This window comes from Acipenser ruthenus, chromosome 3 (assembly GCF_902713425.1).
Source record: "Acipenser ruthenus chromosome 3, fAciRut3.2 maternal haplotype, whole genome shotgun sequence".
NCBI classification, from domain to species: Eukaryota; Metazoa; Chordata; class Actinopteri; order Acipenseriformes; family Acipenseridae; genus Acipenser; species Acipenser ruthenus.
The window spans coordinates 85,337,465-85,355,216 of record NC_081191.1 but is presented as its reverse complement, the minus strand read 5'-3'; the positions used below and the strand labels follow the sequence as shown (position 1 = coordinate 85,355,216).

Here is a 17,752-nt window from a genome sequence, read left to right as displayed (position 1 = left end):
TGAAGTGACTTTAAATTAACTGCTCATACTCAAAAGTGCAACCAAGTGGTTGCATAAGGCAGTATCCGCTATACAAGAACAGCGACTGTTCACTAAGACCACTGGATTAGAATCTCTTAATGTGACCTGTGATAAATACATTATATATATATATATATATATATATATATATATATATATATATATATATATATATATATATATATATTGTAACACAGCAGGGGGGGTTTAATATCCTCCCTGCAGAAAACATGTGCGTATGCACATTTTGTTTAATTGTTTGAGTTAATTGTGTTTTGGTTATTGTTTTGTTTAATTGTTTTATTAGTAATCATCCCCTGCACCTGGTGATCATTGTAAATTAGAGCCAGGTGCAGGGTATATAAAGGAAGCAGCCAGTCTGTTCAGGGCTGCTGGTGTGTTTAGAAGCCCGCTTGACAGTGTGGTCAAGCGTACAAAGAAAAGGTAGTGTGAAAACCTTTTTGTTTCTGTGTTAAACCTGTGTGGTTTATGTCTCTCCGGACTAGTATTTTTGGGTACTGTAGCGTTGTGTTGCTTCAGTTTAAGGATCCCACTGCTGCCACCATATGTAACCGGCCAGCACTCACGGTCGTTTGTTTGCCCCTTTTAAAGCAGACCCAGGACACAAGAAATGGAGTTTAAGCGCTGACACGCTATTTTTAATACACAAATAAAACACAAACAAAAATAAACACCTAGCTCCTTGTTGGAGCACTGACTATACAGGCAGGTCCCTGACTAGCTCGCAGGACGTCTAAGCTGTTTACCTGCCAAACAAACACATCAAACCACATATATACCCGTACAAAACAAATGTCAGACAACCATGAACAGTATTATTTACTATGAATAAATTGTGAAATATAAGTAGTCTTAGTAGTGTTGTTAGAGATATTAGTAGTCCTAAAGTTAGCATTAGTCGTACTAGCAGTAGTGTTAGACATGAAACAATTATAACGCAACGGTAAAAAGAACAAAAAAAACATAACTGGAACTCTGAACTTTAGACCAAACTATTAAACTGTTCGGCTTCTCATTCGTCTTCAGGGATTTAAAACAGTGAGCCCTTATCCTGATTTCTGCTGTCACGTTGTCTTTGACACTAACAGAAAAAGGAATTTGATGAGTTTGGAGAGTACTTTTATAATAATAATAATAATAATAATAATAATAATAATAATCTGTATTTTATATAGTGCAATTTATGTAACACATCTCAAAGCGTTTTACAATATAAAACACAACAACACACTCATACAGTGGTTAAAGAAAAGGGCTTGTAACCAGAAGGTCCCTGGTTCAAATCCCACCTCAGCCACTGACTCATTGTGTGATCCTGAGCAAGTCACTTCACCTCCTTGTGCTCCGTCTTTCGGGTGAGATGTAATTGTAAGTGACTCTGCAGCTGATGCATAGTTCACACACCCTAGTCTCTGTAAGTCTCCTTGGATAAAGGCGTCTGCTAAATAAACAAATAATAATAATAAAATAATAATAATAATCACAGCAGACTTTGCATATTAAAAACATAGCACATATACAAGTTTGACAAATGCATAACTAAGAGGCCTGGAATACCAATTAAAAATGTTTTTTAAAAATGTCAACATTTTCAGAGTCTTTGATCGCCTGTGGCAGTGTTTGCTCCAGGACTTACAGACTGAGGGTCAATGTGGCCCCCACTCTAAAATTTAGGGGGACATTTTCTTCAGTGAGGGGGTCAATATTTTTACAACACACGTTGATGCTGTTTATATGATAAACGCGTATCTGCTTCAGGTACTGGATTGAATTTTTTTAAAGGTTAAATGATGGCCCGTGTTACACAGAACACTAAAAATAAAATGTTAAATATACAATATGTATTTCGTTGGTTTTGTGGATTTGCTATATTTTAATACTGCATTTTAATGCTACTTACCAAAACCGTGACTGCACTTGAACTGTATTATATAATAATTTCCTTCATTCCGATTCCAATGGTGTTATCTCAATGCAAGATGTATTATATACAGTGCTGTATAAAATCACATGCACTGAAATTTATATATATGATAATTTTTTTTTTTTTTTTTTTTTTTATCATGCCGTTATAGGCCTACTGGCGAAATGGCCAAGAGACAGTTGGTGCATAACTCATACAGAATTATTTTGGGACTGAATTTTAGCATTTTTTGTCATAGAAAAGACAGATTTCACATATTTTAGGCTACTTTTTTTTTTTTTTTTTTTAATCGATGCAGTTTTCGTTTCACAAATCTACTGCACTTCATCTATAAACTGTATTGCAGTACACACAAGTTCTAATTTCTCCCATTCACTTGCTAGATCACTCCATATCTCCAAACATCAGACAGATATTTTGTCTAGCAGCGGATGAATTTCACAGTATTTTTAAGCACAAATATAATAGCCTACATTTCAACAGTCACTGCCGAAGCTGATTAATTATTCTTCCAGAAGTAATGGTCAGGTGTAACAGGGATTCGAGGTTATATTCTTATATTGTTAGGACCATGTTGTTAACAAGCCTGATGTCATCCAGGCTTTACTGTGAAACTGCCTGTGTAACCAGGGCGGGTGTGAGCGCATTCTACTGGACTGGAGAATAAAAGCATGGGAGTTTAATTATGAAAACGCAAGTGTAAACAAACAACAAAAAAAGATTAGCCTGTCGTCAAACATGTCATGTTAATACAAAATGCATTAATTTACTGCGTATTGGTATTGCGTCTCGTCTGGGAAGGGGGACATACGGGCGCGTTAAGAGAAATTCCGGTATAGTATAATTACCGGTATAGCTAAATATGCTATCTCCCAATTGGTAATTAATTGATTAATTGGGAGATGGCCACATTATGCACAAGATTTAGCTGGTTAGGGGATTTTAACCTCATCCATGCTATTAAACAATAATAACAAAGAGTGTGTTTTAAATACTAAACAATACATTTAAATCATAATACAACAAATGCAAAATACAACTCCGGATTACTGGTTTGCGTAGTAACCCCCTTTTTGACTCCTTTAGAAGTTTCACCTAGCAATGCCCCATGGCTACATCTACTTTTATCCAAGTGGCGTCCCCTCTTTGTTTTCCTTAATTTAACGTTATCATTAAACAATTCTGAATCAGTGAAATATGGTAATGTGGTTTCAACGTTCTACTCCAGCAACAAATATACTGGTTCTAATTTGTTGTCAAGATTATTCACTTTCCCTGCCATCTGAACCAACTCTTTAAAACCCGGAAAGTCCTTCCCCAGTATTAGAGGGTACAGGAGCTGCGGTACTATCCCAACCTGCATTGCAACTGTGCTCCCCAATTTGTATTTGTACAGTCGTATTTGGATAATAATTAACATCTCCATGTACACATGTAACACCAGTTTTGGGGGAATGGTTTAACTTAGAGGCTCTCACTAATTTCCCAGAGACCATTGTAATTGCACTCCCTGAGTCTATGAGAGCACATGCCTCTTTCCCCTCCACCTTAGCCACTTTAGCAAACTGATGTGCCCCTTCCACCGTTGTTTCTACGAGTTCAAAGGGCGCCAGCTAGTTCTGGAGGGTTCTTCTGTTCGGGAGTAAAACAAATGCTCAGCACCTGTATGTCGCTCCACAAGGGCTACCAGGTCATCTGTGTTCTGAGGATCTTGACTGACCCACTTCCGTAGTCCACCAGTTAGACTCCGAATGTAGTCATCAGTTATTAGGAATTCTAGGATATGTGAGGAAGTGTTCAATTCTGGTTGCAGCCATTTTCATGCAAACACAATACTTAAGGACTTTGTTCTGTATGAATTAGAATTATTTCATGAAAAACTTTTAAAAGCTTAAGGATAATATATGCCATGAACCAAGCTAAATAAAAGGTCTATGGACCAGGTAAATGAGTATTACCCATAATAACAAACAAATCTTCACTAAATGGTCTAAAAACAACTAAGGGGTAGATTAACTCTAAAACTAAGGCTGGTGTAAATTGGTGTAAATTGTACAGCTTTCCAGTTTGAGGTTTCTTCTATTCAGCATCGAATAAAACAATTTCTGAAATTTAAGGTGCCACAGGGGAGATATAATACAGGGATGTTTGACCTTTTGGGAGGAAACTGAAGTTACCATTTCCACAAATCAGTGCAACTTTTAGTGAAAAAGGTCTGGAACCATGCAAACACCAGCGTTTGAACATGAAAACAACAGAAGGAAGACATTTTTTACAATGTATTAATCAAGCATCTCGTCCAGATAGTTACATATTTAGAAGCATATACAAGTATACAAGCAATTTTTGTTGTTGTCAGTGGGCTGTATGCTAGGTTTGTTTTTACTTTTACATTTTAGAATAATAGGTAGTGTCAAGAATGAAAAAAGATGAATAACAAATGCTGGTAAATGTTTTGATTTTAATAAAATATATGTACAGTATGTTTGCAACTAAATTATCTTATAGACCTACTGAAGGTTGTAATGTATTTTTTTCTTAATTCCTTCTAATATATATATAATATATTATATATAGGCTGCATTATGTTTATGTTGCTGTGACAGGGGAGACCCTAGTTGGCTGGGAGAGTTACACTACATACACTGGACAACCTCTGTGTCCATCAGCTCACTACCAAGCAAATCATTCACACCCCTTACACACGTGGTGTTAGAGGTGGGATTCACTGGCTCTGCTGAGACAAGCAACGCCAATAAAGCACAATGGACACAGAACAATTATTAACAATTTTGCATATGCTCCAGCAAAACCAGGCTCCAGCAGTGCAACAGAGGGGAGAACCGCCTGCTGCTGAGAGTCCTCCCCCCAACTGGAGATTACAGCGCCCCACAAAAATGGCCACTGAGGACGATCCGGAGGCGTACCTACAGTTATTTGAGCTACTAGCCACTAGTGGCAAGTAGCCGCCAGATCAATGGGTGAGTTACTTAATTCCTCAGCTGATCAGGGAAGTGCAGGCAGCCGCCCAAACCCTGAGCCCCACAGAAATGCTGCACTAGCCAACCCTAAAAGTGGCCATTCTGGACCGGGTGGAGGCCAGCCCCAAGAGTTATTGCCAGCTGTTTAGGGAGTGGACCTTTCCAGCCACTGAGCAACATCGTGCCACCTGTGGGATTTGTCGTTACGATGGCTCCAGCCCAAAAGACACACAGTAGGGGAGGTAGTGGAGCTGGTCATGGTGGAAAGGTTCCTAGAGTGCTTGTCTCCAGCAGCTGCTGGGCGTGTCATGAGATGGAACATATCTCCAGAGATTGCCACACCATGGTTTACGATTTCACCCAGTTGGCTCGGCCCGCCCAACAAGTGCAACTACTCCAGCTCAAGGGTTTTGTACTTCCTGTGACTGTGGAAGGTACACAAACCTGAGCCCTTCTTGACTTAGGGTGTAGTCAGTCTTTGATTCGGGAAGGAGGAAGTAATTGGCGATATCTTACCTTTCCGCAACCCGGCTTGGTTTTGCCATAAATTCAGACCCTGTAATACAAAACAGGAACGCAACTAAGAATGAGGGGCAACAGTGGATGCAATCCGGTTCAGTGCAACTGGGGGCAGTTGGTGAATGTTCTGGGACGGAAGCAGGGGAGCCAGCGGTTGCAGCTGGTCCCTCCAAGTCCATGCAGGACCCGAGCGATCCCGAGTCCAGATCCATGGGGGTTGATTTTTGTTCGCTCCCTTGACTTCAGGCTCGAGCAAAGGAGCGACAGAGTGCTGGGATGGCTCTTCGACCAGGCAGTTGTCATTAATGGTTGGGTGGCTGGACCGAGATCTGCTGTAGCAGGTCGATACATTGCCCCAGACCGAGGAAATGCGTCACCAGTTACTCGTCCCACCGCCCTTTAGGGACGATTTGCCACAGCTGGCTCACACTATCCCCCTGGCTGCACACCTGGGCAGGGATAAAACTAAGGTGAGGCTCGTGTCACCGTTATATTGGCCAGGAATTGATGGTGAAGTGCGCCGTCTTTGTGCGGATTGCCCCTTGTGCACAGACGACGGCGGGAGCCCTTGGAGCTGGAGCTGGAGCTCAAAACACCCTGACAACCACTGCATCCAACCCTACTGCACCACCCCGTCATGCACCACGTCTCACTGCACCCAACCCTACCGCACCACCCCGTCATGCACCAAGTCTTCTCATTGCACCCAACCCTGCTGCACCACCCCGTCATGCACCACGTCTCACTGCACCCAACCCTACCGCACCACCCCCGTCATGCACCAAGTCTTCTCATTGCACCCAACCCTGCTGCACCACCCCATCATGCACCACGTCTCACTGCACCCAACCCTACCGCACCACCCCGTCATGCACCAAGTCTTCTCATTGCACCCAACCCTGCTGCACCACCCCGTCATGCACCACGTCTCACTGCACCCAACCCTACCGCACCACCCCCGTCATGCACCAAGTCTTCTCATTGCACCCAACCCTGCTGCACCACCCCGTCATGCACCACGTCTCACTGCACCCAACCCTACCGCACCACCCCCGTCATGCACCACGTCTCACTGCACCCAACCCTACCGCACCACCCCCGTCATGCACCACGTCTCACTGCACCCAACCCTACCGCACCACCCCCGTCATGCACCACGTCTCACTGCACCCAACCCTACCGCACCACCCCATCATGCACCACGTCTCACTGCACCAAACCCTACCGCACCACCCCCGTCATGCACCACGTCTTCTCACTGCACCCAACCCTACTGCACCACCCCATCATGCACCACGTCTCACTGCACCAAACCCTACCGCACCACCCCCGTCATGCACCACGTCTTCTCACTGCACCCAACCCTACTGCACCACCCCGTCATGCACCACATCTCACTGCACCCAACCCTACTGCACCACCCTAGCTCTGTGCCCTTTTCCTGATTGCGATAGATTTTCTTTTTATATATATTTTTTTTAAACCAAGTTTCATTGGCACTTGAGTTATTTGTTTTGATGTTGCGTGACAACAATTCTTAACACACGATTTGCAATTGGATTACATCAATTTACTTTTGTCTCAGTAAGATGATGATTCTATAATTTGTCCCTGAATTTTGATGCATTTTGACAAAAGGCACTAGACTAACCTCTAGGCATTCCACTCTTGGAATCTGCATTTCCAAAATCTAGAAAAGTATAGTACGATTCTAGAAGGACATTATGAGTTCCAAACGTCAACTAAAAATTAAGCATAAAGAACACTTAGGTGTACATTACATGTGATTTGTGGTATTAGACCACAGGTCAAATTACACACAATGCTCACCCCAGTGTCATCTATTGCTTTCTAATCATTTGCACCAAGCAGTTAAACTCAAATCCATGAGACACTGCTTCTAAAAAATAATATAATGTAGTGCCCATCCAAGAAGTGCAGAATATAGTACCTCACAAGTGTGCTGCTTCAACATCTTAAATTACATTTTTCTAAATGCTGTCTGCAATCATTTACGCAATCTGAAAAGACGTCTTTTGAACGTAAAAAAAACCCTGCAACTCCATCTGGCAGATACAACACAGTACAAAGTCAAATACAGAGCACATTTTAATGCACATACAGCAACATTAGGAACACATTTACTTCCTGAAATGGAGAATAGATACAATCCCTGTACAACTGCAGGCAGGTGGCTAATTTGAATACAGTGTACCATGCAAGTCTTGAAAAGCCTCGAGTTCCAATTGTTTGCCCTGGAGTGGATTATAAGAAGACTATGGGAGAGAAGGGAGTCTATGTTATTTAATTAGATCCCCAACCATTAATGTTATCTTTTTCTCATTTAAGGAGATGCATAAGTTCACTAATCAGACAAACAAGAAAGAGAATTCTAACATATAATTTTTAAAACCTTACATTATTATCCGAAATAAATTTAAAGTTCTCAGCCAATTTTTGTGTCATTATGCTGAATCATTATAGCTAATGTTTTAAGACATATGAAAAGGCTAGTAATAGAACAAATACACATTTAATTATATTCCATTTTTATATATTTAATATATTCTTCCAAGATAACATGATCTGAATTAAAGCTGAGAACTATTATTCCAGCTGATGACATCGTAATAGCTTATGGCACATCTCTTCTTTCCTTTGTCACTTTGTTTAATGCCAGATTATAATAATTAAAAAGAAAACAGTTAAACACCAGAAGAGGCTTAGTTAATATGAATCACTGCATTCAAAACAAGAGCAGGTTTTACTGCTTGTGAAATTATTTATGGGGGAGCAATTAAGAAGAGAAGCGAGAAAGCCAGAGTGCGGAAATGTAGGAGCTGCCTGTTTCTTGTAATAATGTTCGTGACCAGCCTATCAACCATGCTTCAGCCAAGGCTTTGTTATCAACCCCAGCATGAATCATAGCCAAGCAGAGAAGATTTTTATCCCTTCAGCATAAAAAAAATACAAAACACATTTGCACATTTTTTTTCAGGAAAAAGGAGAAATCAATTAGTTGTCCGTCTCACAGGGAGCAGTCACACATCCTTGCTTCAGATGTTTCTTCATCTACCTGAAAAGTTGTAATGATGCACTGAATAATTTATCCTGAATGGTGCTTGTGGGAGAGAAGATGAGGAAGCTATAGGCAATGTCAGGCCACCTGCACCAATGATACACCATACTAATCAGTAACAGTGGGATTGTTAGTCAAAAACAGATTTACCCACAGGGCAGCTGCCACATCTTAACGTTGTAATGCCCCGTGCAGTTTATTTTATTTTTTTTATAATTTTAATTTTTGTATAAAGTATATAGCACCCAATTCATAAAGCTTTAACACATTAGTTATTTAAGGGATCCATTCACTAACAACAATTTTCATGCGATACGGAATGCACAAAACACACTTGAAACAGTTGTTTTTCCAGTGGCATTCATCAAAGCTTTTTATGTTTGTGTCAGGACCGAGGGCCTGCACATGTGTATAGCCGGATGCTCCACCTGAGCTGCGCTGCCAGCCAAGTTTGTTTACACGTAATCGGGGCCGTCCAATCCACGACTGCTGTTCCTTGACCGACTGGTGGACGATTGCATCTCATTATAAAAGGGAGCCACTGATACGCTTCCAGGCTGTGGCCAAGGACAGGATTGTCCACATTCCCCTGGACAACAAACCTGTCACAACAGAATCAAAGAAATGAAAAACTTCGACCACTGTATGTGGAACCGATATCTGGGTTTTTAGACCAGTGATGATGCACCAATGCTCTCTTTACCACATCATGTTGTATTTGAAGAAAATAAAAATCAAGCTGAGCTGCCTATGGATTAAAACCTCTAAATGATGGATAACAGTATCCCCATTAAGTCACATTTGAAGCTGTGACAATGTAATACCCATCATGTGGTGACTGCATCAGAATGCAGTGCTTTGTGACATATATCTCTATAGGCATCATGTTATAGAGTGCATGTCTTCTGTGTATTGTGCCCATATGGTTCACACCCCAAATTGCTTCTTATATTCTAAACCCCCATACCTCTACTGTGCTTTACATCCTGTACTGACTTCTTTGCCATTTCATATATGAACATAAGAAAATTGATGAAAGCGAGGAGGTCATTTGGCCAATTTAGCGCTTGTCTGGTTCCCAGTAGCTGGTTGATCTCAAAACCTTTTTAGTCAGGATTTAAAGGATCCCAGTGATTCAGCGTCAACAATATGGCTAATCCATACTGTCACCGCTTTCTGTGAACGCAATTGCTTCTTTTCACTGTGAATGCTAACAACCGAGGGCCTATGTTAAGCCAGTGAAGTTAACCTGTTTCCCTACTACTGTACATAAAACAGCCAGTCTTGTGTAGATAATTAATTTACATGAATGTGCCTACAGAATGTAAATCCATGTATTTCTTGGTAAAAATCTATATTTTATAGCTTTTTGGAAAACTTGTATATTTTTTTAGTAAAACAGAAAAATAAAATTCCAGCTTTATCAAGGTCTTTACACTGAAAAGTAATTTGCACATGGTTTTGTGATAGAAAGAAAAAATGAGTTACATACAATGTAACCATAACTTTGAGTCATTTAAATAACAGAGTTGTTTGTAACAGTTTTACTTAAATAAAAAATGGAGCAAATGGCATTTTGGTGTGTGTTAAGACCTTAATAAACATTGCCTTGAACATTTAAAGCTGAAATGTTCTGTTAAGATTTATAAATCTATAAGAAATGACAGTGCTGGTAACTTTGTTTTTTTCATCAACGCTGAACATTATTATTCCTATTATTAATATTATTATTATTATTATTACTATTAGTTTATTTAGCAGACGCCTTTATGCAACGTGACTTACAGAGACTAGGGTGTGTGAACTATGCATCAGCTGCAGAGTCACAACAACGTCTCACCCAGAAGACGGAGCACAAGGAGGTGAAGTGACTTGCTCAAGGTCACATAGTGAGTCAGTGAGTAAGCCAGAATTTGAACCGGGGACCTCCTAGTTTCAAGCCCTTTTCTTTAACCATCAGACCACAGTAGTATACAGTATAATTAAAGTATGGTACTGTACAATAACTAGAATAGCAAAATGATCAGTAGTGACTCTAAACAAATTCAATGGTATTCACATGTGATAATCCTGTCCAGTGTACAGTGGGAATTCAATTTTGCAGAATTGAATTAGCTCTCAAAAAGCCCTGGCTGTGCATTCTATGTTATTATTTTACACTCATGTTTTTATCATACCGAAAATGTCATCTTTTGAAGGTTGTCTTTTCTTTTAAGCAACCCTCCCCTTTCATGTTTTGAAGCTGAAGCCATTATTTCTGTGTTTGGTATGCCACTCATTCTTAGCCCCACAGGGTGCTTATTCTATCGTCCCCTGTCAATTTAAACAAGCAGCTCATCCTCATGCTTCTCACAAACCTTATCGCTTTTCTATCTCACAAATTAACTGCATGCTACCCTGCTTGAATTCTAAGTGGTGTATCTTAACTATAAACCACTAAGACCAAATACATCAGTCTCATTATTTATTATTATTTAATGTAAGTAAAAATTAAGTGTTGTTGAATATTACTTATACAGTATATCATTTTGTATTTTAAAACAAAAGAAAAAGGCAATATGTGAGCAGTTAACAGTAATTATGATTTTTAAAAGATGGTACCAAGTCGTTTTGTATTTAATTTTATTACCCACACCTTAGCCCAATCATAAACTTAATCCATTCATAATTAATAGTTATCCTGTGAACGAGAGACAATTACAATTACTGTAATTCCTGGTAATTTTTGCCCCTTAATAGAAAGCTGTTTTTTTCCCATGTGAAATGACCATGTCATTTCATAGATAACTCATCTAAAGGTTATAATAATTGCATAAAACATACTGTACACTCTTTTCTCCCATGTTAATCATTCTATTAAAACAAACAATTGTGTTCTTCTCACAGGCATGCACAAAACACCCACAATATAGTATTTTTTTTACCTAGATGGCTCCAGTAATACTTGAAGTGATTATAGCTAACAAAATAGTTACATAAATGCTTCCTGCTATGCACATCCATTCACTACAAAGGCCTCAAACACGTAGTTTTAGAAACAAAAACACATTTTAGCAAACATGTATTTTCATGATATCTGGTTTTACACTAGGTTCAAGAAATCTCTGATTGCAAGACATGAGCACTGATTGCAAGACATGAGCACTGATTATCTTGCCTAGACAGTAAAATTGCCCCTTGAAGGCCTTCTTTCTGGACAGTAACTACCCAGCTACTAACCAATGACTTGCCCTGCTCTTCTCTGTTTTTGTTTACTGTTGTGAAGGATTGTGGATGACCTATTTTAATGCCTTCATATAATAAATATATAATAGAACCAATGACAACTTCTTTAAATCAAATCGAATTACATGGTTTATTTAATAACACTTATTCCATCATTGCATGATTATAGACAACAGACAGTTATTGCAAATACTAGTCAGATTAAGAATACGATAACAGCGTTAGACTGATCAGATCCAGTGGCGTGCCGTCAGGACCTTCAAGGTATTCTCTGCTGACCAGACAGTGCCAAGTAAACCGTCAGTCAAATGACATTACATTTCCTCACTCACTTGCGTACAGTGTGCTTGCTTATACTTTGAAGCATAGTACTCTAATTATTATTTGTTCATTTGTCTGACGCCTTTATCCAAGATGACTTACAGGGTGTACTAGAGGTTTTTTAAGAGTCTAGGGGTTTCCTGAAGGGGATGTGATCAGTCAATAAGAGATCTGCTTTTTCCCCGCATAAGTCAACGACCAGACGCTAGAAAAAAAACAGTTGAGGGCATTCTCCGTTTCAGTTGAAGGTCTTGAGTGAGTTTAACCAATAGGCGAGTCGAAGAATGTCCTTTTCTTTTAGACAGGTGACCAATCAGGAGTGAGCAGAGGCGGGCCATAAATCTCCCAGGGTATTCTCTTCCTCACTTGAAGGCCCTGCTTTAGCAACCAATGGGAAAGTCAAAGCTCTGACAGCTGACCAATTATTAGTGAGAAACCATGCCACTGATCAGATCTACCTGTACACTGGGAGCGTTTTCTCAATGAGGTTCTCTTCATGAGTTGAATTCCCCGAATCACTCACTTGTATGATAGATATTCTCCCTTTTTGTACCCCTGTACAAACAACTTGGAGTAGTGATTAGGGCTCTGGACTCTTGACTGGAGAGTCGTGGGTTCAATCCCATGTGGGGGACTCTGCTGCTGTACCCTTGAGCAAGGTACTTTACCTAGATTGCTCCAGTAAAAACCCAACTGTATAAATGGGTAATTGTATGTAAAAAAAAATGTAATTACAGTATATTTTCTGCAGATTTTTTTTTTTTACATCCTGAAAATGACTGAAAAAACTTGCATGTTTATTTCTTCTTCAGATTATTAGGTTTAATAATTGTGGCCAATAATTATGATATGAAGTACATTTACAGGAATTGGCTGTACAAAGCAAATCAAATTTGATAATTTTACTTTAATACATTTTCAATAATTGAAGGCTGTATCCTGGAAACCACTTGTCTGGTAATCATAAAACATTACATGATAAATGCTAATGATTTATTTTCAGTACTTTATGAACCTTAAGTCATGGAGAGATCAGTTGCATGCAGTAATAAAAAAATATGTCTAGTCCGAGTTCCTTTTAAATAGTACACACATGCAGGGAAAATGGGCTGTATTCAATGAGTCTGTTAAATAATCTTTTTGTTCTGTTACAACATAAAGAACTCAGGGAGAAGTTTTTTTTTTTTTTATTGATTTCAATGGCAGGCATATTGAGATCTCTGTTGTTTTTTGTTTTTTTTTGGATTTAGGAAATAAAGAACACAAGATTTGGGACATATATTCAAAGATTTTGTGAGACATTGCTTGCATGATGAATATCTTGCATATATTGCGGAAAAATTGTTAATATTATAAAGCTGCTGAAATTAATACATTTAAAATGAACCTGAACAGGAAATGAATCACAACTCAGATGACACCCAACTGATTATTATTATTTGTTCATTTAGCAGACGCCTTTATCCAAGGCGACTTACAGAGACTAGGATGAACTATGCATCAGCTGCAGAGTCACAACAACGTCTCACCCAGAAGACGGAGCACAAGGAGGTGAAGTGACTTGCTCAAGGTCACACAGTGAGTGAGTGAGCCAGAATTTGAACCAGGGACCACCTAGTTTCAAGCCATTTTCTTTAACCACCGGACCACACAACCTCCTTTTTTTTAACTAAAATGGATTTAGGAAATAAAGAACACAAGATGCAGGTGTATGCATATGAGGTGAGACAATGGCTCAAAGTGCTCACAAGCATAGAAAGGGCAACTTTACTGAAGAGGAGAGATTATAATAATTACTGAAAAAGGGTAAAAACAAAACAAAAAAAGATTTAGTATTAAACAGTTAGAAACATATTAAAACTATACCACACAGTTAATCTGTTACTATAGTCTACATCAGTGGTGTGCAAACTTAGCCACCCCCTTTTCTTAGCATACATTTTGTCTTCCCCAAAACATATTAAAATGTTGGAACTTAACTTTATATTTTAACAGCTGTTTTCTTTTTTTCCCAGAATTAATGTAATTTCCTAAATTTAACCACACAAAAGTCCAGATTTAGCTAAAAACATGAATGTTAACAAACACAGTCTTAAAAGTTTATAATTTCTAAATGTTGAAAACGCCTATCACAAATTCCACATTTAAAATGAATCTATAAATCTCTTTTTTTATATATACTTGGCGAGTCAACATTTAGCTGACATGTTAAATTTGGGTTTATAACAAATAAATCCATAAATGTAAATCTTTTTTATTATTATTTACTTTTATCCAAGGCAACTTACAGAGACTAGGGTGTGTGAACTATGCATCAGCTGCAGAGTCACTTACAACTATGTCTCACCAGAGAGGTGGAGCACAAGGAGGTTAAGTGACTTGTTCAGGGTCACACAATGAGTCAGTGGCTGAGGTGGGATTTGAACCGGGGACCTCCTGGTTACAAGCCCTTTTCTTTAACCACTGGACCAAACAGCCTCCTATTTACACTTAGCGATAAATCTGAACAACATTTTTTTTTATCTGTTCAGCAATTAAATGTGAAAAAAGAAATCTGGGTTTTCACAAAATAAATATTTATTTTGCCAACTAAATCTGAAGCTAACATGCAAATTAGCACTCGCCCATTAAAGCGTTTGATTTGGCATTGTATGTTGCAGAGCTGCCCTTACAATCTCTCTGCTTCCCCGCCTCCTCTGTATACAATGCCAAAAAAAAAAAAAACATTTAAGAATGTGTTTGTTAACATTATGAATTTTGCTAAATCTGGACTTTTTTAGTTAAATATAGGAAAACATACACAATTTACATTAAATCCGGGAAAACATTGTGATTTGTGGAAAAAAATATTTGTGAATTTCGTACTTGTAGGTGGACGCATGATTATTCACTACTCCTCCTACATTTCCTTTGCAGGCGCAACTTTTTTCTCAAGGCAAAACTGAGGTAGAAAATATCCCTGCAACTGCCCTTGCGAAACTCACATCTCTTGAATATCTGGCCCTTGGTCTGTACATGTAAGAGATCAGTTGGAATTCTACATCTCTGCCTTTTCCTTGAAATGCAAAATGATGGCAGCACATATACTAAAATTGGAACGATACAGAGATTAGCATGGCCCCTTGCGCAAGGATGACACGCAAATTCGTGATGCGTTCCTAATTAGCAATGTGCCAGCAACCTACGCAGTTTTGTTTGATTTTTTTTATTGTAGAAAAGGGGCTCAGGGAACATTATTATATTACCCAGTCTGAATTTAGACCCACATCCTGAGCTGTGATAGAGATTCCTAACAACCCATTTTAACAATGTAATCTTTTTCAGGAAACTCCCATGAGGATCTGCAGGAGAACAATACACATCATGTTGTACGAACCACATGCAGCAAGCACTCATTTATCACTGGACCATATAAGAGGCTTGGTTCAACCCAGCTCAGCCACTGACTTCACTGTGTGTGACCCTGAGCAAGTCACTTAACCTCCTTGTGCTCTGTGTGACATAACCTTGAAGAATGTTTTACTATAACTAAAGTCCGTACCAAGCAATTCTTTATTAACAACTGAGATCTGCGGAAAGTATCCCTGGCAAGCTTCTTTGACCAAACAGGGACAAATAAGCTTACAGTACGAGGGGTTTAGCGACCTCTTCATTCAGTATTTATTTATTGTTTTGTGACACCACTTATTCAACATTTAAAATTACTGCTATAATGGTTGTAGCGTCAGAGTGGGTCATATTATCATTCTGTGTATGAAAGTAACAGAATTGAAATATACAGAGGGGGAATCTTAAACCATTCTCTGTGTCTTCTTGGTTTCTGGTCACAAAGTCCCCCACTGACAACAAATGCTTTTAAAGAGTCATAAACTAACTGTGAACAAATGGCTTATCTTCACGATCGCTGAATGACTCTTTTGGCGCCGCAAGTCAGACAGTTTTGGGTACTTTGACAGAGAGGACAGAAAACAGTCCATCTCATAAATCCAGCCGACACGGAGCGGAATAGCGGACCAATGGAGAACAAGGAGTCGCATCGGAACGAGAACAACCAATGAGAAACACTCCATGTGGACTCAGGCAGCGCCCAAAATAACCAAACTATCCAATCACAGGGATAAAGTGAACCTTACAAATGCTTGAGCGCAACACTCAAACAGAGCTCCCGACACTAAATCCAAGGTTCTGATGCACAAACCAGTCTTTGAACTGTGACAATCTGGAGATCCAACCTGCAACCAGCTGGAACAGAGATACCGTTTTTGGACACTCTAATACAAGATAACTATTTTAGTGTTTGCCTTGGTGTGGGAGTCTGCTGCGTAAGACATCTAAAATCCTAAAAGTACTTGTAATCAAATCTCTAACTTAGCCTTGATTGATCACCAGAGAAAGAGTTGGATGAACATTTGAAGTCGACATAAATTGAAATATATTCAATTTATTGAGCTAACAGTGCCAGAGTTTTGCGGTGGAATATCCCAGACATGACTGGACAGCGTGCACATATTGTTGGAAGAATTGCTGTTTTAGTGGAATACCTAAATAGTTCATGACTCTTGTTCTTTGCAAAGACATTTCTTTCGTACCTTGAAGTGGAGACAAAACGCGAGGAAGGCAGACCCCGGAACCTGGACCTGTCCTAGCCAGCAGAAGAGCCTTCGAGCGCCTGTATTGTTGAAGACACAAATCAGCTAGAGGAGGCAGCGAACGGTGGTTAAATATTCAATGTTTTAATCCTCTTATGAACTCGAGAATAAGCAGACCTTAAAGTAAAATTAATGTTTTGTTTTAAGTGAAATGTAAGAAGTATTATTGCTTTCAATTCATGCTTTGAGTTAATGTACACTATAGTATTTGTTTGTATGTGATTTATACAAATTGATGTGGGTTTTACAAGACAATTATCATTCTGCGTTTAAGGCTAGAATCCAAATTTTGCTGTCTTAATAATAGATAATTCTTGATAGGATGTCTGGATGCAAAGAGCATCTTTATCTTGCAAGAGTGAGAATTGCCTTCTGAACTAAAACATATATATGAGACTGATTTAACGATGCTTTGATTATCAAATATTAACAAAGGTAAATATTTGTGTTACTAACGATACCCCTGTTAACACTAACCTTCGTCTTCAATAGCTGTCAGGAATGCAGTTGTAACCTTAAGGGAACCTCACATAGATCGCGTTGGATCGCTAATCAACCAGCGGGAGTGGGGTGTCGTTGTTTATGTTTTGTAATATCATGTAGTGTGAAATGTGGGCGAGTAGTGTAGCCTAGTGTAGATTTACTACTAGTATTTTGAAATATTCGGTACTAAATAGTTTTACATTACAATTTTTATTTAAATATATATACTGATGCACAAAAGAAATGCAACACACAGGTCTAATGGATTTCATCAAATATTTTAAACATAGATATCAAACAAAATCACAGAAAATGTGAACAAAAATACAGATCAAAGAATCACGATAAGTTTTCTGTATGAAATGTGACACACTGTCAAAATGAAAACATTACAAAGTTAGTATTGGGTATGACCTCCCTGACCATTAACACAATCCTGGCAGCGTTGACACACAGACCTGATCAGCCTCTGGATAGACTGCTGTGGGATGTTCCGCCACTCTTCCTGTGCAGCTGTTGGAGATTGGCT

General features: G+C 39.1%; 1 non-coding gene across 1 annotated transcript; it reads left to right on the top strand.

The window, feature by feature from the left end:
- Positions 1-15,152: 15,152 nt before the first annotated feature.
- LOC117395082 (U6 spliceosomal RNA) lies at positions 15,153-15,258 on the top strand. Its single transcript, XR_004543459.1, has one exon. It is a non-coding gene; the product is annotated as a U6 spliceosomal RNA (small nuclear RNA).
- Positions 15,259-17,752: the final 2,494 nt, after the last annotated feature.